Below are 25,993 nucleotides of genomic sequence, written 5' to 3'. Positions count from 1 at the left end.
TTTTGTTTTTCATTGAAGAAATGTTGGCCGAGATAAAAACAAGGTGAGGGTTAGGAAGAAACGAAATAGGGAAGAATTGTGGATAGGGAAGAAAATAAAAGGGATAGGATGAGAAGGAGGGGAGGGGGAGGGGGGAGGAGGGGAAGGAAAAGGGGGAGGAGGAGGAGGAGGAGGAGGAGGAGGAGGAGGAGGAGGAGGAGGAGGAGAGGACGAGGGAGAAAGAAAAGGAGGAGGAGGAGGAGGAGGAGGGGAAGAAAAAGAGGAGGAGGAGGAGAAAGAGGAGGGAAAGGAGGAGGAGAAAGGGAAGGGGAAGGAAAAGAGGAGAAGCAGGAGGAGGAGAGGACGAGGAGGAGAGGACGAGGGAGAAAGAAAAGGAGGAGGAGGAGGAAGGAAGGATAAGAGGAGACAGAGGAGAAGGGAAGGAAAAGAGGAGGAGAAGGAGAAGGGAAGAAAAGAGGAGGAGGAGGAGGAGAAAGAGGAGGGAAAGGAGGAGGAGAAAGGGAAGCGGAAGGGGAAGGAAAAGTGGAGAAGCAGGAGGAGGAGAGGACAAGGAAGAGGAGGAGGAGGGAAAAGAGGAGGTGGAGGAGAAAGGGAAGGAAAAGAGGAGGAGGAGGAAGAGAAGGAGGAGAGGAGGAGGAAAAGCAGGAGGAGGAAGGAAGAGGAGGAGGAGGAGGGAAGAGGAGGAGGAGGAAAAGGAGGAGGAGGAGGAAGGCAAAGAGGAGGCAGAGGAGAAGGGAAGAAAAGAGGAGGAGGAGGAGAAAGAGGAGGAAAAGGAGAAAGGGAAGGGAAGGAAAAGAGGAGAAACAGGAGGAGGAGAGGAGGAGGAAGGAAAAGAGGAGGTGGAGGAAGAGGAGGAGGAAAGGAGGAGGAAAAACAGGAGGAGGAAGGAAGAGGAGGAGGAGGAGGAGGAAGGCATAGAGGAGGTAGAGGAGAAGGGGAAGAGGAAGGGGAAGGAAAAGAGGCAGAGAGGAGGAGGAAAATGAGGAGTAAGGAAAAGAAGAGGAGCAGGAAGAGGAGGAGGAGGAGGAGGAGGGGAGGAGGGGGGAAGGAAAATCGAAGGAGGAAAGGGGGAAAGAAAAGAAGAAGAGGAGGCAGCTTCTCATCTTTTTACACTGGCTATAAATGCATTTATATTTTACTCCCTTTTTCTAAGGTTACATCACCCCTTCCTTCTTTCCACAAGCTACCCCTTCTAATCTTGGTTGGGGTGACACAGTCCGAACCCTTCAGCTTGTACCCCCTTGCTATGAAAATTGTTTTTGGTTTTGGTTTTAAATTGGGAATTGGACTAAGCTCCCACGCTACCTAGTCCTCGGCTTACAACCATTTGCTTAGTGATCATTCAACACAACAACGGAAAACCGGGCAGGGGGGGCAGGAGTGGGAAGCAGACTTAGGACCAAACGGAGCAAAACTCCCTTAACACATGTTTCGCTTAGCAAAACATAAATTCTAGGGCTCCGTTGTGGTCGTAACTTGAGGACTCCCCGTACTGCAGAACCTTCAACCGCCTCTGGATTTTGCCTGCTGCAGAAGGAAAATACCGATAATTTAACCACGGGGCCCAACTGATTCAACTCACCGACCAGCTGTTCGGGGACGAACAAACTAACAATGATGTGTACCTCAGTTCTGCCGCCCCGTGGAGCAGCCATTGCCGGTTCTATTGATTAGGAACTTGGATTATTCCTCCTGTCATACATTTAGGACCGAACTTGTATTACAGCCCTTCTCCGTAGGAATCCCCGATTAGCTGCGGGCAAAGCCTTACTAAGAGTTTAATGGGATCAAAGAACTCCTGCCTACAAAGCCTACGATACCAGCAACGGGAAGGGGTTGCTGAGATAATCAGCTTACCGTAACGCTGGTTCTGCCAGCTGCCGTAGCCTTTTCCAGACCCAACTCGTATCTTTCCCGAGCAACGCGAGAGGCGTGAAACTAACCGAGTAGTAACCGGTTTGGCTGTGGGTGTGATTTGCGTCCGCCTGGGGTTCAGCGAGGATGAACGCTTGCTTACCTGGGGTCGCTTTGGCGAGGTTGATCTCCCAAGGGTGCTCTTCTGTCAAGAGGCACCTGGACTTTCTTCGTTTTGCCTTGACGATGTTCCGCTTCTCATCCAAGAAGCTTCTTCACTTCTTCCGTCAGAAGGGAAGGTGCTTCTCGGAGGAGAAGCGAAATGCCTTCAAGGAAAAAAAACAAGGAAGTCCCGTTGCCTTTGGAAAAAGCTCCTTTGGGACAACCATGACCTAGATCAGGGGTCTGCAAACTTGGCTCTTTTAAGACTCGTCGACTTCAACTCCCAGAGTTCCTCAGCCGAACTCTGGGAGTCGAAGTCCACAAGTCTTAAAAGAGCCAAGTTTGCAGACTCTTGACCTAGATGATTGAGAATCTCCATTGATCACCTTCTACGGAATATTCCTTCCCCAGAGGAGTGGGGTGTCCCCAGTGGTGGGGTTCAAGTCATTTAACAACCGGTTCTCTGCCCTAATGAGTTCTTCCAACAACCAGTTTGCAAAACTGCTCAGACAGTTAACAACCGGTTCTCCCAAAGTGGTGCGAACTGGCTGAATCCCACCGCTGGGTGTCCCCTTTCTCTTGGCTTCCCAAAAGGGGTTTAAACATGGTTCTGGGGCCTTGCATGGGGAGCCCAAAGAAGCACACCATATTAAGGTTGGTTGGTGCCATGAGACCCCCATCCCCCCCCCCACATTTGCCTTTGCAAAGTATTTTTTAACAGGGTTTAATTACAGCACTGATGATGTTACCTAGTTGGGTCACGAAACGTCTGCAAGAAAACAACCAAGCTCAGAGAGGACCAAGGACCCCCTCAGGTCAACCCTGAGCTACACATATTCTCCTTTATAAAGGTTTCATTATTCCCTGAGCTACAAATATAGGCGGTTTCATTATCCTTGCTTCCTTAAAAACGTCGATGTTTTTTACTATTTTTAATTCTAAAATTTTAACTCTTTTTTTAACTTTTTAATTTTTATATACTACTTTGTCTTACTTTGAATACGAAGCAAGGTGAACCTGAAGGCAATTCTTTCTGTAATGGCCGCTGTGTTTTGGAATATCTTGGCCCCAGAGATTTTCCTAGCAACCCTCTTTATTAGCCTTCTGTAATAGTTACAGTGATTTTATTTGATTTTGCCTGCAGTATATAAAAATTAAAAAGTATATAAGTATTTTTTTAAAAGTTTTTTTTTATTTTCTATAACATTTCCAACAATTTAACCAGTGTAAAGTAAAATCAATTGTCCAACAATTATTCCTTCCCTTAAATTGTACTCAATCGGGCCTGCCCAGCCGCCCCTCCCTTCCTTAATCCTTCCTACCCTTCTCTGCCTTCTTCTACTTTCCCCATCCTTCCTTCACCTCACTTTCCTACTTCCTCTCCTCCTTCCCTCCTTCTTCTTCTCTTATCCCTTCTTCCCCCTCCCTTCTTTCCTACTTACCTACCTACTTTCTTCCTTCTCTCTTCTCCTCTCTCCCTACCCTTATCCTTCTGGAGTGGTTGCTGAGCAGCCCCGACTTTACACCATTCCAGATTAATTAATTCTTCAATTATTCCTGTACATTGGCGATCAATCAGTTGTTGTTGTTGTTGTTTTTGTTTACATTTATATCCCGCCCTTCTCCGAAGACTCAGGGCGGCTTACAGTGTGTAAGGCAATAGTCTCATTCTATTTGTATATTTACAAAATCAACTTATTGCCCCCCCCAACAATCTGGGTCCTCATTTTACCTACCTTATAAAGGATGGAAGGCTGAGTCAATCTTGGGCCTGGTGGGACTTGAACCTGCAGTAATTGCAGGCTGCTGTGTTTTAATAACAGGCTATCTTACAGCCTGAGCCACACCGCGGCCCTTTTGTAATCTTCCCCCTTCCCCCCCCTTCCCCCCCCCCCGAGACTTCCCAGAACAGAATACAGGGTATTATATATATTTATTTATTTATTTATTTATTTATTTTATTAGATTTTTATACCGCCCTTCTCCCGAAGGACTCAGGGCGGTGTACAGCCGAAATAAAATACAGAGTATATACAATTAAAAGAAATTAAAAGAAACTATTAATAAATGGCCGATAATTTAAAAATTTACAAATATTTAAAATCCCTAAATCCCTAAAACCTAAAATCTAACAAACATAATCTAAAATATAACATAAAACACAATCCTCAATCAAAAGTATATAAGTATTTTTATATAGTATTTGTATATACTACCGTTCGTCTATAGACGAAAGGAACAGCAGTTCATTTAGTGATGGTTCAAAGTTACAGCAGCACTGAAAAAAGTGACTTGTGACCGTTTTTCACACTTACGACCATTGCAGCATCTCCTCCCCCCCCCATGGTCATGTGATCAAAATTTAGTTGCTTGGCAACTGACTGAACATTTATGACGCTCGCTCTGTCCCCAGGTCGTGTGATCCCCTTTTCAGCTCTTCTGACACGCAAAGTCAATGGGGGGGGAAGCCAGTTCCACTTAACAACTGTGCTCTTAACAGCTGCAGCAGTGACTCACTTAGCAACGGTGGCAGGAAAGGTTGTAAAAATGGGGGCAAACTCGCTTCACACGCGCCTCGCTGAACAACAGAAACGTTGGGCTTCGTTATGGTCGTCCTTCTACTTTGTTTGATGGTTTACTGCCGTGATGGCGAGCCTACGGCACGCGTGTGCCACTGGTGGAGCGTGGAGCCATATTGGTGGGCGCGTGAGCTCAGCTCCGGCGTGCATGTGTGCGCCAGCCAGCTGTATTTTGGGGCCTTCTGGGCCCACCGGAAGTAGGGAAACAGGCTGTTTCCTGCCTCCAGAGGGCCTGGGGGTAGGTGTGGAAGGCTGTTTTTGCCCTCCCCAGGCTCCTAGAAAGGCTCTAGAGCCTGGGGAGAGCAAAAAACGGATCTACTAGGCCCACCGTGCCATTTGCGCGCCAAAAGCGGGGGAGCGCGTGGGGTTGTTGGAGCACATGCGCGAGGTGGGGTGCATGGAATTATGGGTGTGCACAAGAATGTGCGCGAGTCCCCCCCCCCCCGTTTTTGGCACGCGATGGCAAAAAGGTTAGCCGTCACTGGCTTACTGTACACCACCCGGACATGTGAAATCGAAACGAAGAATTCAATATAAATTCTAGCTGAGTAGCCGAAGATCTAGCAAGTCCGGTTAGCCAAGACGTCTGCTCTTTTTAACAGCCCAAATTCTCCCGACACCCCTGAACGAAAAAGATACTCAAGGTGAAGAATCATTTGTAGCTCAACCGTCCTACAGGCATAAACCTATTTCTGAATTGTGCCACGGGGGAAAATCCCAGACAATCTAGTTAACAGGAACAAACCAGTGATAAAGCAGAACAAACATTTACTCAGTGCTACACAAGACTAATGCATTCTGATTGATGGCTGAGGGAGAATAAAAATATCGGGTAAAACATTTGGTACAGCTCATTATCCCCGAAGTCTTCCTTTCCTGGGTCCCTTGGACCCTTCAGATCACACCTGTCCGCCATGAGCTCCATTCTGTCTTTAGATAATCCTGAGAGATGGTCACACACCCAAGTCAACAGGCGAACTTCAAAAAATGGAGGGGCTGGAATTGGGTTTTCTCCCATTTCTAATACGACACTCAAGATGGAGACCTGTGGCCTTCTAGAAATTACTCTCCTACAATTCCCAGTATCCTCCTTGGTCTAGTAATTAAGGCACCAGGCTAGAAAATGGGAGACGATGAGTTTTAGTTTCGGCTTAGTCGTGAAAGCCAGCTGGGTGACTTCGGGCCAATGACCAACAGGCAGGGAGTTCTAGTCCCGCCTTAGCCACGAAAGCCAGCTGAGTGACTTTGGGCCAATGACCAGCAGGCAGGGAGTTCTAGTCCCGCCTTAGCCGCGAAAGCCAGCTGAGTGACTTTGGAACAATGACCAGCAGGCAGGGAGTTCTAGTCTCGCCTTAGCCGTGAAAGCCAGCTGGGTGACTTTGGGCCAATCACCAGCAGGCAGGGAGTTCTAGTCCCGCCTTAGCCGCGAAAGCCAGCTGGGTGACTTTGGGCCAATCACCAGGAGACTGTGAGTTCTAGTCTCGCCTTGGTATGAAAGCTGGCTGGGTGACTTTAGGCCATTCCTTCTCTCTCCAGCACAACCCACTTCACAGGGTTGTTATTGTGGGGAAAATAAGAGGAGGAAGGTGTGTTGAATATGTTTGCCGCCTCGAGATGTTTGTAAAAATGATAAAGACAGGATACAAAGTAAATAAATAAAATTTAAATAATCCCTCTGTACAGCAATGTTGGCTGGAGCTTCTGGGAGTTGTGGTAACATCTGGTAGGTTTTAGACTCCCGGTCTCTGCTATATCTAATCACACTCAGTGCTTCTTCTACTGCATACCAGATTATATTTCCAGGATCATGTACCAACCTATGTCACCATTTACCTTCTTAACAACACAAACAAATCCACAGACTGGGGTTTGTTTGTTTTTTCGTTTTTACAAAAGGAGAATGGTCCTAAAACAAAATAGGATACGTACTGCATACGAACGCATCGTGGCACTTTCCCACAGAACCACAATTGTACGAAGCAAAATACGATATTTTAATTTTCTACCGGTATTATTTCTCTACAACCCTGTGAGTAACGTGGAAATGGAAGAATGCAAAAAAAATCAGGTGTGGCTTCTAAAATATCCTTATTTGCTTCGAATGAATGGAAATAGGTTTTGTTTCTGAAGTCTCTTCTTCTCTGGACCCAGGAGAAAGTTTTTTTTTTTAGTTTTTTTTTAATTTACATTTATATCCCGCCCTTCTCCGAAGACTCAGGGCGGCTTACAGTGTGTAAGGCAATAGTCTCATTCTATTTGTATATTTACAAAGTCAACTTATTGCCCCCCCAACAATCTGGGTCCTCATTTTACCTACCTTATAAAGGATGGAAGGCTGAGTCAACCTTGGGCCAGGCTTGAACCTGCAGTAATTGCAGGCTGCTGTGTTTTAATAGCAGGCTTCTTACAGCCTGAGCTACCACGGCCCATTCTTTGTGCTTTGCTTTTTCCTTGAGGAGACGTCTGCTTTTAAAAAAAATGAAGAGTGTGAACACGCAAGTGGCATGGAGTTTTCTGGGAATCCGAGGAGCCGCCTCACCCCAATGGGACTAGCCCACCCCATTCATGCCAGCAGAAGAGGCCTGCCACGGATCCCATCTCCTAAGGAATTTGGATAGGCAGATTCAAGGAGAAGAGCTATTTCTGCTGTGGCGCCAGTCCCGTGGAACACCCTACCACTGGAGGTGAGAACTGCTCCCATCCTTTTTGCCTTGCCCAAAAGGTATTAGAACTTGGCTTTGCCACTTGGCCTGAGGCCCACCACTGGAAGTGATTGATGACGTAAGAAGAAGAAGGCCTCAACCCATGCCACCTGTCCCTTCGTCCTGTTGTTGTTGTTTTTTTGTGTACAGTGGTACTCTGGTACTCAATTGCTTTGAAACTCATTGAATTTGGTACTCGATGCATTTTGATGCATACATTTTGGCCCGGTACTCATCGTTTGTTTGGTACCCAACACACAAGCTAGAACGTGTCAGTCTCGGCTGCGTTGTGACTCACTACATTATTCCTGATGGGGAAAATGTGTCTGGTACTCATCGTTTTTGATACTCATCGCGCCTCCTGCAATTAATTAATGATGAGTACCGAGGTATCACTGTAGTTTTCAATTTTTAATTAGAATTAAAATACTTTATTTGGCCAAGGATGATTAGACACACAAGGAATTTATCTCTGGTGCAGAAGCTCCCAATGTACACGCAAAGCAACATGGTAATAATAACCGTAATATGATGCCAATAAGAGAAGAATAAAAATAATACTACAGCCATACAACAGCGTGGATAAATATATTTAGACATAGAACAATACTGGGAGGATTAGCCGCTCAGAAGACTGAGCACCTAAGTTGCATTATTTTAATATTTTAACTATTTTTGCCTTTTTATAAGCCACCTTTATAAGGGAGTCACCTTCTAAGGGAGATCTGCGGCATAAAAATTTAATAAATAAAATGTTAAAAGAAAATGCGTCTCTTTCCCAAGTGCCTTCCTCCGACCTCCGAACGGACGTTAAGTGCACTTCGGAGTAGAGAGCCCACCGCACAAAAATTTAATGTCCTAATTATTTCACTAAGTGCTTACTTAAACACGCATCGCCACTTCCTTACAGTCACTGCTGCCTGTTTTCGTCCATCTTTCCACTACGGATTTTCTTTTGAAATCCCAGCCCACAGTTTGCCGTGTAGGAGATACTCCTTGCACAAAAGGAGACTTTCTTGCTGCAAACTACACTCCAGCCTCAGTGGCTAAAGACGGCAGCCACCTCTCAGTCGTACTTTTCTTGGCTAACGTCTGAAGCTTGTTTCTAGAAAAAGAGTGAATTTCACACACACGCGATGCAGCCCCCGTGCAGAGACCAAATTCAAAATGGCAGAAATGCTGTGAAGGTTCTTTAAGTAGCTTGGTTCCTCCCCCCCCCTCCCCCACCAACTCCCCAAATGGTGTGAAGCTGGCTTAAAAATGAGCCTCTGAGCTAAACGACACTTTTTAGAAGTGTAGATGGAGGGCCCTGTAATCTCCCATCAGCCAGATCCTCTTTCGCCTTCTACTTTTCAAGCCATGTCACCGCAAAGACATTGAACAACAACAACATCACACAGCCCAAAGGAATGAAGCAACCTCCCCTTTCCCACTCTGGTTTCACTCTTCCTGAAAGCCCCGGGACAGATTTGATACCAAGGCCATGCTCGATCTGCTGGAACTGTCACACCAATTTGGTTTCTGACTTGGATCCCTCCATGTCTTCTCCACGGAGCTGGGTGTCCTCCCCGGCGGGATAGAGAGAGTCTAATCCAAGCTAGCAAGAACACAAGTATAACCTTTCCCTTCCCCCACTTCATCCAACAACTGGTGGCCCCCAACAGCTGCTCAGCTGGATGCCCTTGAGGTGTTGGGCTCAAAGGGAAAGGTGCACAATGTGATCTAGAGGTCAAGTTCACCAGGAGAGAAATCAGGCGACTGTGAGTTCTAGTCTCACCTTGGGCATGAAGGCTGACTGAGGGGCTTGGCTCAATCACCAGGAAATGGAGAGTTCTAGTACCGACTTAGCCATGAAAGCCAGCTGGGTGACTTTGGGCCTATCACCAGGAGACAGCAAGGCATGAAACCCAGCTGGGTGATTTTGGACCAATCCCTCTCTCTCAGCCTAACCCCACCTCACAGGGTTGTGGTTGTGGGTAAACAGGAGGAGGAAGGTACCTTATTTGTAAAAATGTTAGGTAGCTATAGCTAGCTAACTAGCTAGCTAGCCAGATGATAGATAGATAGATAGATAGATAGATAGATAGATAGATAGATAGATAGATAGATAGATAGATAGATAGATAGATAGATAGATAGATAGATAGATAGATAGATAGATAGATAGATAGATAGATAGATAGATGTGTGTGAGAGATGATAGCTAGCTAGATAGCTAGATAGCTAGAGGTAGATAGATAGATAGATAGATAGATAGATAGATAGATAGATAGATAGATAGATAGATAGATAGATGATAGATAGATAGATAGATAGATAGATAGATAGATAGATAGATAGATAGATAGATAGATAGATAGATAGATAGATAGACAGATAGACAGATAGAATTTCTGATGGGAAGGGAGCTGGCCAGCCACACACTGTAACAAGGCAACTTTCCAATTAAACCAGGAAGAGGGAACGGTGTGGGATGGTGTGAGAAATACTAAATGCTGGGAGAAGCCCAATGGCAGCTGAAGGAAATGTGGCTCTTCGTTTCCACCCACTATGGAACCTTTAAATTACCCATCATTTTCGTTGGTCCAGTCACGGCCCTTAATTGGGTGTTTTACACCAGCTAAAAAAAAACAAAAAAAAAACGGGCTCTGGTAAGCGAAAGGGAAATTACGTTCCACAAAGAAAATGTGCAGGCGTGCAGAAAACGGCTGCTCCCCGGAGAAAGCCCACAGCCATCTCCCCCACAGACGGTCGGAAATCGCCTATCATGGAGCAAATGTAACAGCCATTGCAATGGACGGTGGCGTCTCTCCCCCCCACCCCGCCTCCCCCCATGGAGGATCGGAGGAGAAGGAAACGGGCAATGAGGATGCAGGGTTGGTTCACAGCAAGGAAGTCACCCAGCGGATCCAGCTAAGAGCCAGAGAGAGATGGAATTAGGATGATAAGAACAGAATGGTATCTGGGAGAGGTAATGGGAAAATAAACTAGCATGCTAGCCTACTGCAAGAAAAGGTCCAGGGAAGAATGAAAAGGCATGAAAAGACAGCTTATCGAGTGGCGCGGCAAAAAAATTCCCCACTCAACGGAGGTGTACATTTGGATGATGAGCTGCAGGGTAACCAAATGTAGAAGCAGGACATGGCTCCTGCTGGCGTGGTGGTTTTAGCCATGCTGCAGAGAGAACGTTTGTCCCATTGTCCTAGCTAAGAGAAAACGGGAGATGAAAAAGCAGCAAGCTGCAGCGAGCAGCTAAGATGCCCTCTTCCAGAAATTTAAATTTTTAATACAAAACCACAGCCCGGAGGATAGATAGATCCCTTCAGGCAGGGGTTGTAAAACACCGGAGATTCTCTTTGACAGGCAGGATCGGATGGAGAGAATGGTTCAGATGGAGGACAAGAGGTTAGCTGACCGGAAACAACTAGGTTGAAAAGAGATCTGGTAGCCGGGTGGGGGGGGGTTTGAGGTTTGTCCCCAAGAAGCTTCATCTTCATTTCCTAAATCAGCTAGGATAGAGATCCTGCCCGAGTTCAACAGGCAGGTAATCTGGTCAAAAGATCCCAACAGGATTTTGTGCAGGCTAAAATTTCTGAGAAGCAGCTGTCATTATTCTTCAGTGAGAGATTGAAGAGAGCAACAAGTTGGACTCTTGAGCGTTTGGAGAGGGAGGGGACGAGTGTGTCTGTCTGTCTGTCTGTCCATTCTGGGGCAGGAAGAGGAATTGCAAAGCAACAGTTCCAGGTTTTTTTGCTCCATCAGAGAAGCAAAGGGAAAGGAGAAGAGAGAGTTTCAGGCTTAAAAGAAAAAAAGAAGGAAGCAAAGACTAGGGCAAGAGTGGGCCAACCTTGAAAATTTTAAGATCTGTGGACTTCTACTCCCAGAATTCCCCAGATAGCCATGCTGGCTGGGAGATTCTTGGAGTTGAAGTCCACGAGTCTTAAAGTTACCCAGGTTGGAGACCCCTGGAATAGGGCAAAGGAGCTGAGAACAGGAAACATATCCAAAGCCCTACTGATCTAGAAATGCTATTACTGTACTACTGTTAGTAAAGCAATGGCAGAGTGGACTAAGGAACTCTGGGAGTTGAAGTCCACGCATCTTGAAGTTGCTCAACAGGAGAAACGCTGCCATACATAGTGTGGCTCTGAAGACTGTCACAAATAGCAGAATTGTCACCTATGGAATATTGTTAGAAAGGTTTTAAGGACATAAGAAAGAGTTCCTATCAAATCTGCCTGAAGGGTCCCTAAAATCCTGCTTTTTTAAAAATTTAGAAACATATCAACACTAAATTTTTTGAAACTTTTCTATAAGCAGAATGTCACACCCTGAAGATCTCCAATATTTGGCTAGGATGAACCTTCCAAAAAAGGTGTTTATCAGGCTCCCATTCGCAGAGGAACACAAAACTAAGCATAGTTTATCATTCTAGAAGGATCCAAGGATTGCCTCTCTTATTTTTATTAAGCAAACTAAGTGGGTGGCCATCTCTCCATCTTGTACAGGTGGGCATTTGTGGGAAGGGGCAAGTGACATTCTGAACTGACAACTTCACTGATCTGATGGCATGAATCCTGTAATTTCCATCATTTCCAGGTGTTGTGCCTTGTGATTCTTGATGAGCGTATCTTGTCTTTTTATGTACACTGAGAGCATATGCACCAAAGACAAATTCCTTGTGTGTCCAATCACACTTGGTTAATAAAGAATTCTATTCTATTCTATTCTATTCTATTCTATTCATTTGTGTGATGGTAGCCTAATATACGTGGTTAATACTAGATCATGGTCAATAGTTTCATGGAAGTAAATTCCTTGGCTTATCTAGGCAATGCATGATCAAATCCTTCCCTTTAATTAATTAACTCGAAACCCTCTCATTTAGATTGATTGGATCAGCCCATTTTCTAACATTCTGAGAAAAGGAAAGTATCTTTTCTGTATCCAGTGTCTTCATGCATAATTGCGCACACATCTTTATCATGTCTTAAATAAGTGACAGATAAATAACAACTTTCCTAAGCAAAAAAAGTTGCTTCAGGCCCTGAATGACACTCTGGTGGATTTGTTAATACAAAGACTTTCTTCTCAAATCTGTTTTAATCATGATTTGCCAGATAAACCAGAACCGACTGGATTCAAAGCAATATAGAGTCATACACTGTGAGTTAGAATCACACAGACTGGACTTTTGCAATACACCAGCATCAAACAAATCGCTAGAAAGCCTTAATGGGATGAATGAACCCATCCCCAGAAAGTTTCCCCAGAGGTACAAAAAAAATAATAATGGATAAGGGGGTATTAAACAGACAACAGTCAAGTGTGGGGAGTTATTCTCCTACGCCAGAAGAGAGAAAAAAGTTCCAGTGCTTTGAAACAAAAGTTTTGCAAAATGAATTCCCTCTTTCTTTTTCCCTTCTAAAGCTTTCCAGATATATTAAGGACCGGCCAAGGGAGGGCTGATCAAGTGAAGCCTTAAAACAACATCCTCACTCCTCCCCTCCCCAAATGCAACTAGTAAGTTATGTATATTTGCTAAAGAAGGGCTGTGGGAGAGGTTGAAAAAAAAACGGCAATAAAGAAAATAAGGATCTAAGAATTGCAAGAGCAAAAAAAAAAAAACACCAAAAAAGTACGGTAGATTTTTGGAGGTTGGGGAGGGGAGATATTTGAATGAAGATTGCTCCAGCAAGGGGTCTAATTCAGCATTAAACTTTAGGCCTAAAAGCCTAAATCCAACAGCCCATTTTAAGCATCCCCTTCCACAGAAAATCCGATTTTTATATCCCCCATCTCAGTCGGAAGTCTTTCTGAGGACCAAGGTAGGCCAGTCAGAGGATGGAGGGGCCCAGTTCCGGATGGTGGTGGCACAGAGGCCCCAGGAGAGACTGGCTAGAGCTTTAGGCCAACCGGGGAGGGGAGGGGAGGAGGGGGAGGGAGGGAGGGAAGAGAAGCGAATGGCTCCTTGGCCTTGATGGTGGAGCCAGAAGGCAGGCCAGGTGATGCAAGGGAGGAGACTGAAGGAGTCCTAGGATGGAAGAGGCCACGAAAGCCCGATGGGGAGCCTTGTCGCTCTCAAGGATGCCCATTCCCAGCTGCTTCCCTGGGGACAGCCGGGCTGGCGAGATCAGGAGGGGATGGGGGGGAAACCGAGGCACAGGGTGGCCAGGCCTAAAAGGCACCAGGTTACCCTTCCACCCTACCTTTTTTTTTCTCCCTGCAAGAGATCATTTTTCACCCACTGCCACCCACTCCCCCACCCCCTCCCTCCCTTCCAGGGATTTTTTCCCCTCTCCCAGAATCGCTTCCTAAATCTGTCCATCTCCCCCCCCACACACACACACTTCCAGAAGGAGGAAGTCAACCCTCACTTCCTTTCCATCGCCCCAACTCTCCCCCACTAGCAACCCTACAAGCAAAAAAACCTCCCTTAGTGTAAAGTTGCACCTGTACAGTCTTTCCACATCGTCCACCGGATTCAATAATCCCTCCCCCCATCCCCATCCTTCATCCTCCTCCCCCATCTCCCCCCCACCCCCAAGTTAAAGCAAAGTATTTCAGACTTACGGAATCCGTGAACTGCGCGTCCCCCACCACCACCAGCCTCCTTCTCCTTGCAACTCCTTGTCTTGGGTGGGTGATGGGGAGAAGCCCACTTTCCTTCGCAGTTCGGTTTGGAGTTGAAGCCAACCGGTCCGTCTTGCCTCCGCCTTCTTGGGGGGGTGTCTTTTTTGGGGGGGGGTGGGGAGGGAGGGACGGGGGGGTTGTGCTTTCTCTGGAAAAGAAAGCGGTGGCAAGGGACCCCCCCCTCCAGCCAGCAGACACACACACACTCACTCACTCACACCCGAGACCCACGCGCGGCCGCATCCGTGCAATTTCCTCTCTTCAATGGAGAATCCACGGAGAAGAACTCCCGGCTCTTCCCTCCATCTGGAAAGTCCCCCGACGCCGCAAGGCTTTGGAAGGAAGGGGGTGAAGGATGTCGGCTGGAGCTGGTGGGGAGGGGTGGGGGGCTGGGGGAGAGGGAAAGGGAGAGGGGAGGGAGGCTGGGAGCGGTGGATCTTTCCTTCGGATCTTTCTTTCCTTCCTTCTTTCCTTCCTTCCTTCCTTCCTTCCTTCCTTCCAGCCCCCCTCCCGGCCGCTTAAGGGCCAAAGTCTGTGGGGCGCAGCGAGTCCTGGGTGTGTGGGGGGGGGGCAGCGGTGGGGAAGGATGGAGGAGTTGGGTGCGGGGGCTAATCAGATGTCTCTGGAGTCAAAGCGCCACCAGCCCCCTCCGGTCCAGGGGAGGGGGGGAGAAGTGTCCGTAAAAAAAGGAAACTCCCCATGATCGACGTTCCAGAATGCTGCATCGCCCCTTTTTCCTGGGAGGGGCCGGCAGCCGCCCCCCCCTCCGCCTCTCCCCTTGCCCTGAATGCAAGGCGGTCGCTTTTCTCTCTCTTCCCCCCCCCCTTTTTTTTTCTTTCTCTCTTTCTCTCTCCTCCTGCTGGCGAGAGCAAATGTTGATCTTCTGCAAATTGGGTGGGGAGCGACGCAGCGCCCCCTCCCCGCCCTGCTCTCTCTCCTTCTCTCTCCTTCTTTCCTTCCTTCTTTCTTTCCTTCCTTCCTCTCTTTTCCACCGCTCCGCCGGCGGAGGCGTCTTCTTCCCGGGTCCCTTCGGCGGCTGCCGGCGTCGATGGCGAAGCTGTTTTAATCCGCGGCTTGCTCCACGTCTGTCGGGCTCGCCCGGGAGCCGGTGGCGGGCGGGCGGGCGGGAAGGACGGACGGACAGACAGACAGACGGGAGGCGAGGCGATCTCGCTCCGGTCGCCCCTCCCCTGCCTCGGTCCTTTTACTCCCCCATCATCCTCATCATCCTCATCCTCATCTCCGAGCCGGGCGGGGGAGGAAGACGGAGGCTGCGAGGACGGGCTGCCAAAACTGCAGCAGCAACCCGAGCGCTCCTGGCTTTCCGACGCCCCGCCACCATCCCCGGCCAGCTGCGCCCCCGGGCAGGGAAAGGGGGGGGATCGCGGGGAGGGGGCGCGCAAACGGCCGAGGGAGGGTCTCTGGCCGGGGAAGCGGGGCGGGAGAGGCCGGGTTGCAAGAGGCGTTGGCCGGCGGCAGCCTTGCTCTTTTGCATCCGGCACCCGCTGCGGGGCGGGGGCGAAGAGGGGGGAGCGCGGTGGCGGCAGCGGCAGCGGCGGCCGGAGGGGAGGCAGAGAGGGCGGGCGAGGAGAAGGAGCGCATTGGCATGCGCTGCGGTGCTTCGGCGCCGCGCAGAGAATCCTGATGAGCCGCCGCCGCCGCCGCCGGCAGCCCGCTGCAATCCGGAGTCACTCCGGCTTGGGTGCCGAGCAAGCCACCTGTTGGGCTGGCCTTCCCCATAAGCAGTAGCCTTTAGACTTAGATGCCGCTTTTACAGCCCTCGCCAAGCCGTTGGCAGAGTCAGCCTGTTATCATCCACATCCACACACAAACACCCAACGATCTGGGTCGTGGGTTGAGCCACCTGGGAAGGATGGCATGGAACTTTGGCCCCTAGAGATTCTCAGTCATCCACGGTTGTCCCCCACTCTACCAAAAAAAGGCACCTTAGGAGTAGGAATGGATTTCCAGAGGGGAAAAAAAATGCAGACTACAGGACCCAGAAGCACCACTCAGGTGACCCTGAAGACACAGATCGACTTCCAAGTGCTTCAAGGACCCTCTACAAGGATGCGAATGACCAGCTCTCTGCAAGGAATATCAGTCCTTCCCTTCCCCACCATCCAGTCAGAGCTGAAGAAGCTTCTTGGAGGAGAAGTGCAATGTCTTCGAAAGGAAAAACCAGAAAGTCCATTTGCCTCCTGCAAAAGCTCCTTTGGGGCAACCTGTGACCTGGATGACTGAGAATCTCTGCAGACTTTTAGCTATACAATTTGGGATGAACGCCCTTGGAATGGTGTGGGAGTAGGAAGGAATGGCTTTCCAGAGGAAAAATTGCAGACTACAGGACCCAGAAGCACCACTCAGGTGACCCTGAGGACACACAGATCAACCTCCAAGTGTTTCAAGGACCCTCTGAAAGGATGCAAATGACCAGCTGTGCCTGCAAGGAGTATAAATCCTTCCATTCTCCACTATCCTATCAGAGCGGAAGAAGCTTCTTGGATGAGAAGCAAAAACGTCTTCAAAAGGAAAAACAAGAAAGTCCAGTTGCTTCCTGAAAAAGCACCTTTGGAAAGTTGGGCCCCTTTCTAGGGAAGGATGGTGGGGGCGGAGAGAGAGAGAGAGAAGAGGCTGGAAGCGGAGCGTGCCTCTGAGCATGTGCAAAGCTTCCCGGCCTGGCTTTGTAGAAGCGCCTTGGCAGGCCAGGTGAGAAATCTGCAGGGGTAAGGGGCGGGAGAGAAAGGAATTTGGGTTCTCCCAGGGATGGGGTGGGAAGCGGGGGGGGGGGGAGGGGGGAGGCTCTAAATGCTGCTGAACTACAGCTATCGACAACCTGAGGCTGTGGTGAGGGATGCTGGCAACTCTTCCCTGCCTGATGGTCTAAATGGGTGTTTGTTTATTCTCAATCCCACCAGCTTTAAAATGGATGGATTGCAACTCCCAGAACTCCCAGCTTTAAGATGGGTGGACTTCAACTCCCAGAACTCCCAGCTTTAAGATGGGTGGACTTCAACTCCCAGAACTCCCAGCTTTAAGATGGGTGGACTGCAACTCCTAGAACTCCCAGCTTTAAGATGGGTGGACTTCAACTCCCAGAACTCCCAGCTTTAAGATGGGTGGACTGCAACTCCCAGAACTCCCAGCTTTAAGATGGGTGGACTGCAACTCCCAGAACTCCCAGCTTTATGATGGGTGGACTGCAACTCCCAGAACTCCCAGCTTGAAGATGGGTGGACTGCAACTCCCAGAACTCCCAGCTTGAAGATGGGTGGACTTCAACTCCTAGAATTCTGGGAGTTAAAGTCCATATATTTTAAAGTTGCTGTGGTTGCAAAATACTGTACCTAATTTTTTATTTGCATCTCTCATTCTAACCCCATCCATCTCCTCTACTTTACAATGTTTGAGAATGGATATCTATGGCCAGAGTATCTATTTGTTATGTATTGTCTACCATGGTTTCTATATCATACCTTCCTACTCCATAGATCTAAGGCAGGTTACAATACAGAACAATAAGGCCTCTGTCCCAGAGCCCGCATCTGAAAACCTGCAGAAACCATGAACGCCATCCAGCCCCCCCCCCCAAATAAAATTATATTGTGGACTCTTGAGAAGAGCGCATAGCCAAAACCTGTCTTACTTTAGGGGACGAGAAGGGCCGTAGCTGGAAAAAACCGGAATCCTGGTTCTTCATAAGCAATGTTATGGTGACCCTGGTTGCATGCAATATAACAATTGAATATATTATATTCGCGGGCCAAATCCAGCCTTCTTGAGTTTGACACCTCTGACATGGGAGACTCAAAACCCAAACTGGAAATGATTCAGATTCAGCATGAAGCCCTTTTTTGGTTGCTAGGTTAATACCCATTTTGCTAACTCAGTGGTCCAAATGAAGTATGCAATTGAATGTCTCCCGGGGGCTGGCAAATAGCCTCCTCCATCACTTTATGCTCCGAGGCTTCTAAATGTACTGTTAGAAAAAAAAAATTCCGTTCGGTGGCTTTGGGCCCTGATCACAGCGGGACTCTGCTTAGGCTTTCTGTGTGTCTGCTTTATAAATTACTACTTGGCTAATCATAATGAGAGTGATCTGGTTACCCCTCAACCACCGATCGCATCGTGCGCAGTGTTAACGATATATATATATATTATGGGAGTTGCAGGTTCAAACAGCAAGAGAAAGGGAATTCAGCAGAGGCGGCAAAAGAGGAAATCTAGCCAATTTTGACCGTGGTTTTTAATCGTGTGGGTTCATATCTAGGGCCGCTTTTACAATTTTAACCTGTTTGCAATCCACCCAGGGGATTTTTGAGCCGGGCTCAAAATAAAAACCTGTTAAAATCACGAGGAGCCAGGGGCTGCGATCTACGACCGTTTGATCGTTATTCTTTGTGATCTTAGATCAGCTCTTGGTGGACATGGGCATTGTCTTTTCCTGGCTGATTAAAGGGATGGGGCAAGGAAATGGGTCCAGGCCGGGGGTCTCCAAACTTGGCAACTTGTGGACTTCAGTTCCCAGAATTCTCCTTCCCTGCATGCTGCCAGGGAATTCTGGGAGTTGAAGTCCACAAGTCTTCACTGCAGAGAATCTTAGCCAGAGGTGCATTTCAGCAGGTTCTGACCAGTTCTGGAGAACCGGTAGTGGAAATTTTGAGTAGTTTGGAGAACAGGTAGTAAAATTCTGACTGCCCTCCCCCCATCTATTCTCTGCCTCCCGCGTCCCAGCTGATCAGGAGAGAATGGGGATTTTGCAGTAAACTTCCATGCCCACCAAGCCACGCCCACAGAACCGGTAGTCAAAAAATTTGAAACCCATCACTGATCTTAGCTAGAGGTCCTCCCGAACCCCTGCGAACCCCCAGCAGCTGCCACCTCTGCTACCATCCTATATCTAATGTCTCCTCTCCGAGGAATATTATGGGGGCAAATGTGGTAGAGTGATAATTCAAACAAGAGAATCGGACTATCTGGACCTGCTTCAATCAGATTTCTGGACCAGTTCTAAGCTCTGTAACTCCACTGGCCTCATGGATGGTCTTTGATGGGACTTAGAAGGAATGTGACCATCTCTATACCACCGGATCCTCCAGGTGGGATTGAGACTGTCCTTCACAGCAGAGGTCTCCAACCTTGGCCACTTTAAGACTTGTGGACTTCAACTCCCAGAATCAAAGCTGGATGAGGGATTCTTGGAGTTGAAGTCCACAAGTCTTAAAGTGGCCAAGGTTGAAGACCTCTGCTCCTCAGCACCCTTCTGAGCCAAATTTGAACTCTGAGAGGAAATGGTGCTGAGTTACAGCGATTCTGCTGCTTCCTTTGTGGACCAACCCAAACAGGGATGACTGGAGTAAAGCAGTTTGTTCCTCAGGCATTGTTTTATGGAGTGGTCCAGAGCTCGCTTCTTCTCTTTTCCTCCTTAATGGCTTCTTCTCTTTTCCTCCTTAATGTTTGCGTAAAGCAACCGGGAGAGAGGTCATCCACCAGTTCAGTGAAATTCAAGATGCTATCTATCAAACTGTCTGGGCTGGAAAAGATGCTGCCCACGCAGCCTCAGCAACTCCTGAATACCCCGCTGAAAGTCCACCCACGACAAATAAAATACAGACTACAGAATAACAGAGTTGGAAGGGACCTTGGAGGTCTTCTAGTCCAACCCCTTGCTCTCTTCTTAAAAACTTCCAGTGTTGGAGCACCCACAACATCTGGAGGCAAGTTGTTCCGCTGGTTATTTGTTCTCACTGTCAGGAAATTTCTCTCCTTGATTAGTTTCCATCCATTGCTTCTTGTCCTGCCTTCAGGTGCTTTGGAGAATAGCTTGACTCCCTCTTCTTTGTGGCAGCCCCTGAGATATTGGAACACTGCTATCATGTCACTCCTAGTCCTTTTCATTCAACTAGACATACCCAGTTCCAGCAACCGTTCTTTATGTTTTAGCTTCCAATCCCGTAATCGTCTTTGTTGCTCTTCTCTGCACCCTTTCTAGAGTCTCAACTTTTTTACGTTGTGGCAATCAAAGCTGGATGCAATATTCCAAATGGGGTCTTACTGAGGCATTATACAAGGTTCCCCTCACACATGTGCTAGTTGTTCCTGACTCTAGTGGGCGGTGCTCATCTCCATTTCAAAGCCGAAGAGCCAGCACTGTCCGAAGACGTCTCCGTGGTCATGTGGCTGGCATGACTAAATGCCAAAGACGCACAGAACACTGTTACCTTCCCACCGAAGGTGGGTCCCTATTTTTTTGTACCTGCATTTTTTTATGTGCTTTCAAACTGCTAGGTTGGCGGATGCTGGGATGAGGAGCAGGAGCTCACCCCGTAACGTGGCGCTAGGGACTCGAACCCCTGAACTGCCAACCTTTCGATCGACAAGCTCAGCGTCTTAGCCACTGAGCGACCGCTCATAAAATGGTATTAATATTTCACATGATATTGATTCTATTCACAAGATTTTGATTCTATTCGCATTATCCTGATTCTATGGATTCTACAGGGTCCAAAACAGGCACCCCCTTTTCCATTTCTTTGCAACAGCCTCCCTCTCCCTCCCTGCCTCACATGGCCCTCAAAGGCTGCTAAAAACGGCTGTCCAGGAGGCCTTTGAGAGTTGTCTGCGTTACACTTGTTGGTGCCAAGCATAAGTGTTATTATTTCTATTGCATAAAGTTATGCTTTGGTTTTTTATGGCTGCTTGCTTTGGCTCTGGCGCCTAGGAGCCTCGAGGTAAAGGGTAAATAAATAAATTGGGGGACCCCCAGAGCGGTCCTTGTCGAAAAGATGGAATGTTTAATCATAAGTGCACTATTCAAACAAATGACTAAGAGAACAAATAGCATGGCTCGAAGTAATTTGAAAATCCTCCTCTTGTTCAAGGCTTTTGTATGCCACTAGAGGAGCAGGTAAGGATATAGGTTAGTTCAAATGTTAGCAAAACATGGCGGCTGAGGTTTAATTAACCAGGTTGCTGGAAGGGTAGGTGACAAATGAATTGAATTTGAAGCTGAACTTGGTGCTAATCAGTTCTGATGATGTTACAGAGTTTGGTAATGAAACATCTGCAGGAAAACCACCAAGCTCGGAGAACATCAAGGACCGCCACAACAACTGAATTGATGCAATAGCAGTGTTTCTAAGGCAAACCAGTTGGGACATTGGCTGAGACGCCCAGAGCTAAACTGAAGATTTCAGGAATGAAATTTTCATTCCAGCAGCAAACTGACAGATTGAGAGACACGTCAGACAAGCAAGTGAGAAAAACAAAACCAAAAACATTGTAGTGTAGTTTAGTCTGACCCTAAAGAAAAAACCAGTTTTATCGTTAACAGATGGGCACATGATTAGAGGAGTAAAAAAACTGCCGGTTGCAGAATTATAAGGCTAAATAAGAGTACAAGAGTTAAGACATGCAATGATTTATTTGCAAATAAAGTAAGTTCTTAAGTATAGGCCCATTGTCAGAAGGATGTACATCAAACCGAGAGCTTAAGGTAGGGGTGTCAAACTCAAGGCCTGGATCCGGGGCCCTCCCAAGCTCCATTTTCGCTGGCAGAGGGTTGTAGGAGGCCGTCGCAGCCGAAACGGAGCTTGGGAGCTCGTTTCTGCTGGCGGAGCGCTCTGGCCACCACAAGCGCCCCGACACAAGTGACGAGCTGGCCACGCCCCTGCCCCCCCCCAAGATCAAACACAATCTTGATGTGGCCCTCAATGAAATAAGAGTTTGACACTCCTGGTTTAAGGGAAGGTAGGCTGCACATAATGGTGTTTTTCAAACTTGGCAACTTTTAAGATGGCGGATTTATCTCCCAGAATTCCTTAGCCATCATGTTTGGACTTCAGCTCTCAGAATTTCTTAAAGCTGGGGAATTCTGGGAGTTGAAGTTCACACCCCTTCAAGTTGCTGAGGTTGAGAAACACTGATCTAAATTAATAAATGTGCAGAAATTCAATTCCTGAGAGAGGTTTTTAAATATCAATATCGTCAACATCTTGCTTGCTTGTATCTGACGAGTCTTAAATAGAACGAAACCAGTTGTACGGTGCTGGCTGCCTGATATTCATATATGTAAATATAAGTGTGGTCATGAATATTTGGTCCTAAATAAGGCTCTTTAACAATGGCTAAGTGGAAGGGAGGGAAAAACGGTGGATTGTTACCTAGGGTTACAACATGTGAGCCTTTTCCATTTAACTAACTCGGTGGTATTTTCCCATGAGTTTCACATCTAATTAAATTCCAGGGCCTATATAGCCCTTCTGACCAACTGTGTGGTCCAGTTTTACTTTTTAATCTTTAAATCATACCTTTTCATAGAGTGCAAAATGGCATCCTTCCACGGAAGGGATAAGCACCATACCCATCCTGATTAAAATCTGTACGTATTTACCATCAAGTAGTTTTAGAGCTGGAGCAGTTAACCTGTGCCATTTCATTAGCATCGTTAATTTAATAGGTGGCGCGAAGGCAGAAGGCTGGGGAGATTATACCTTAGGTGGCATAATGCCTTTAGATAGACAGGCAATTTCTGTTACTGTGCAGGTAATCCTCAACTTACGACCACAACTTGGGGCCAGAATGTCTGTCACTGAGCAAGGCGGCTTGCCCGGATTTTACATCTTTTTTTTTTTTTTTGTCACAGTCAAGTGAATCATTGCGATTGTTAAGTGAATCACATGGTCGTTAAGCGAATCCAACTTCCCCCCATTGCTTGTACAAAGCTGACTTTGTAGGTCACAAAAGGTGATGACACGACCCCCAGAAACTCTGTATGCCTGTTGCCAAGTGCCTGGATTACAATGACAGGTAGTCCTCGATTTATAACAGTTTGTTTAGTGATGAAGTTACAACGGACACTGAAAAAAGTGACTTGTGACTGTTTTCCACACTTACGACCACTTATGCGGTATCCCCATGGTCACGTGATCACAATTCAGATGCTTGGCAACTGATTCGTATTTATGACGGTTGCAGTGTCCCGGGGGTGGTCATGTGATCCCCTTTCGTGACCTCCTGACGAGCTAAGTCAAAGGGGAAAGGCCGGGTTCATTTCACAACCGTGTCACTAAATTAACAACTGAAATGATTCATTTAACAAATGCGGCAAGAAAAGTCATAAAATGGAGGGGGGGAATTCCCTTAACAAACGTCTCACTCAGCAGCGGAAATGTAGGGCTTTTCAATGGTGGTTGTAAATCGAGGATTACCTGTACCTATAGTCAACGCACCTTGGGAAGTCAGGTTGAGGAAACTGGGTTGTATTTTCTATGCGGAGTTTATGCAGTTTTGTTACACCAGGCGCGCACACAATTTTGGGAGTTCTAGTTCAGTTAAGTAGAACTGTAGAGCAGGGGTCTCCAACCTTGGCAACTTTAAGACTTGTGGACTTCAACTCCCAGCAGTCCTCAGCCAGCTTTGCTGGCTGAGGAATTCTGGGAGTTGAAGTCCACAAGTCTTAAAGTTGCCACGGTTGGAGACCCCTGCTGTAGAGGACGTGTCTGTAGAGTAGGTGTCTCTAAACTTGGAAACTTTAAGACTTATGGACTTCAACTCCCAGAATTCCTCAGCCGGAATTCTAGGAGTTGAATTCTTGCCAAACGTGGCAAGTCTTAAAAGTTGCCACATTTGGGGACTCCTGTTGTAGTAGTAACCCACCTCTTTGACAGGCAACCTAAGACCACACGGTGAGGAAGGCCTTCCAAGTCATTCTAACTCAGCGGCAGTTTCCTATTCTATAGAGGCAGGAAGTACACGAAAGCTGAATTGTAAATCCTGAAAGTAGAGACTACCCCAGACTTGCTTACAGGGCATGGTCCTATCGATTTTTCCTTTTGCAGACCCCTCAGCCTCTCTCCAAATGTCATCCAGCATAGCTACCATCCAGGCCTATTCTTGCCCTAAGGAGAAGGAATGACAGGAAAGCCAGCTTGCCTGCAAAAGGAAAAAAAAAAAAAAAGGGGGGGGGGGGAAAGCGCACGTCCTATTAGAATTCTGCCTTTCATTGATCTGGGTAATTAAAGCCAGTTGCAGAAAGGTTGAAATCCATGTTATACAACATCTTTGACATGTGCAAGCAGACGCCGCCTGGGGATACCGCATTAAAAGACCAGAGCTATCACTTCACTGCAAGTCTTTCAACAGCTATTAATGCCGATATGATATAGAAACCCAAAGTCATCCTGCTCCAAACAGTCGTATTTTATCCCTGCCTTCTCCCGATTTGCTTTTGCGATGGACAAAGGAGGAAATAAGGCTGCAAGGCCTTCCCCGACATCATTTTTCCTGCCTCTCCTTTCTGCTATCCTCCCTTCTGCCTCTCTCTTTGCAAACCTTTTTTTCCTCTCTCCCTCTCTCTGCCTTTCCAGCCTCCTCTATTTGTATATTTGGAAGATTTGCATATTTGGAAGGTTTGCATATTTTCCCCCCCCATATGCAATATATTTTGCACTCTTTCCAAATATTGCACATTTGGAAAAAGTGCAAGAGAAGAACAACTAAGATGACTAAAGGCCTGGAGACTAAAACATATGAAGAACGGTTGCAGGATATGGCTAGTCTAGAGAAAAGGACTAAGGGTGACATGATAGCAGTATTTCAATATTTGAGGGGTTGCCACAAAGAAGGGGGGGGGTTGTCAACTTATTTTCCAAAACGCCAGAAAGCAGGTCAAGAAAAAAATGGATGGAAACTAATCGAGGAGAGACGCAACCTGGAATTAAGGAGAAACTTCCTAATGAGAACAATTAACCGGTGGGACCCTTTGCCTTCAGAAACTGTGGGTGCTTCATCCTTGGAGGTCTTTAAGAAGAGACAGGACAGCCACCTGTCTGAAATTGTACTGGGTCTCCTGCTAGAGGTAGAAGATCTAGCCTTCTACTTTGAGGGGCTGCCACAAAGAAAGGGAGGTCAACTTATTTTCCAAAGCACTTGAAGGCAGGACAAGAAACAATGGGTGGAAAATAATGGAGGAGAGAAGCAATGCGGAACTAAGGAGAAACTTCCAACTGTGAGGACAATTAACCGGTGGAACAGCTTGCCTTCAGATGTTATGGTGCTTCATCACTGGAGGTTTTTAAGGAGAGACTGGATAGTCATTTGTCTGAAATGGTGTAGGGTCTCCTGCTTGAGCAGGGGTCTGGACTAGAAGACCTCCAAGGTCTCTTCCAGCTTTATTCTAAATTGAAACTGAAAGACGTGAAGCTCTAACCTGTCCATCAAAGACTCACCAAAGAGGGGGAGCCCTAATAGTCAAACATAGGTGCCTCCCTATGCCTTTGATGCATGGGGTTGTCTCAAACTTTCACTTGTCATAGAAATGTGCCTTTTGTTTTAGAATACAGGTAGCCTTCGACTTAACAACCACAATTGGGACCAAAATTTCCATTGCTAAGCAAGGCAGTTGTTGCGTTGCACCCAATTTTACGACCTTTTTTTTTTTTGCCATGGTTATTAAGTGAATCGCTCAAGCTGTTGTGAATCATGGTGATTAAGTTACAGATAGTCCTCGACTTACAGTCATTTAGCGATCATTTGAAGTTACAACAGCACTCAAAAAAAGTGTCTGAAAGAGAGTTACAAACGCCATTGCTCGCTGGGGAATTCTGGGAGTTGAAGTCCTCACATGTTCAAGTGGCCAAGATTGAAAACCACTGAATTGGATTCTCCCCCCCCCACCCCGTCTCTTCACGGCTAAACGCAATGATTTTTTTCTAAGTTACCAAGCATATTGCCTCATTTTGAGGAATAAAAGGTACTTCAGCTGGATGTTTATAAATCACAGGTGGACCAAACATCTAAGAACCCATTCCTCTCATGTTCTCAATTATCTGATCAAAAGGAAAACATCGCGTACTGCCTATGTGTGAGAGTGTAATTAATATACACACAGTCAAAAAGAAAACTAATGCATTAAAAGAACAATTGGATCTTTAAACAAAAAGATTTTTTAAAGAGAAAACAACGAACTAAACGAAAGGGAAATCTCATTCTAAGTAGGGAGAAAAACCTATTTAAAAACCAATTTAATTGTTATTAAAATGAATTATCTTCAACGTAATTTAG

This window comes from Ahaetulla prasina, chromosome 10, assembly GCF_028640845.1.
Source record: "Ahaetulla prasina isolate Xishuangbanna chromosome 10, ASM2864084v1, whole genome shotgun sequence".
NCBI lineage: Eukaryota > Metazoa > Chordata > Lepidosauria > Squamata > Colubridae > Ahaetulla > Ahaetulla prasina.
The sequence above is the reverse complement of the archived record's forward strand: the minus strand, read 5'-3'. Positions refer to the sequence as shown.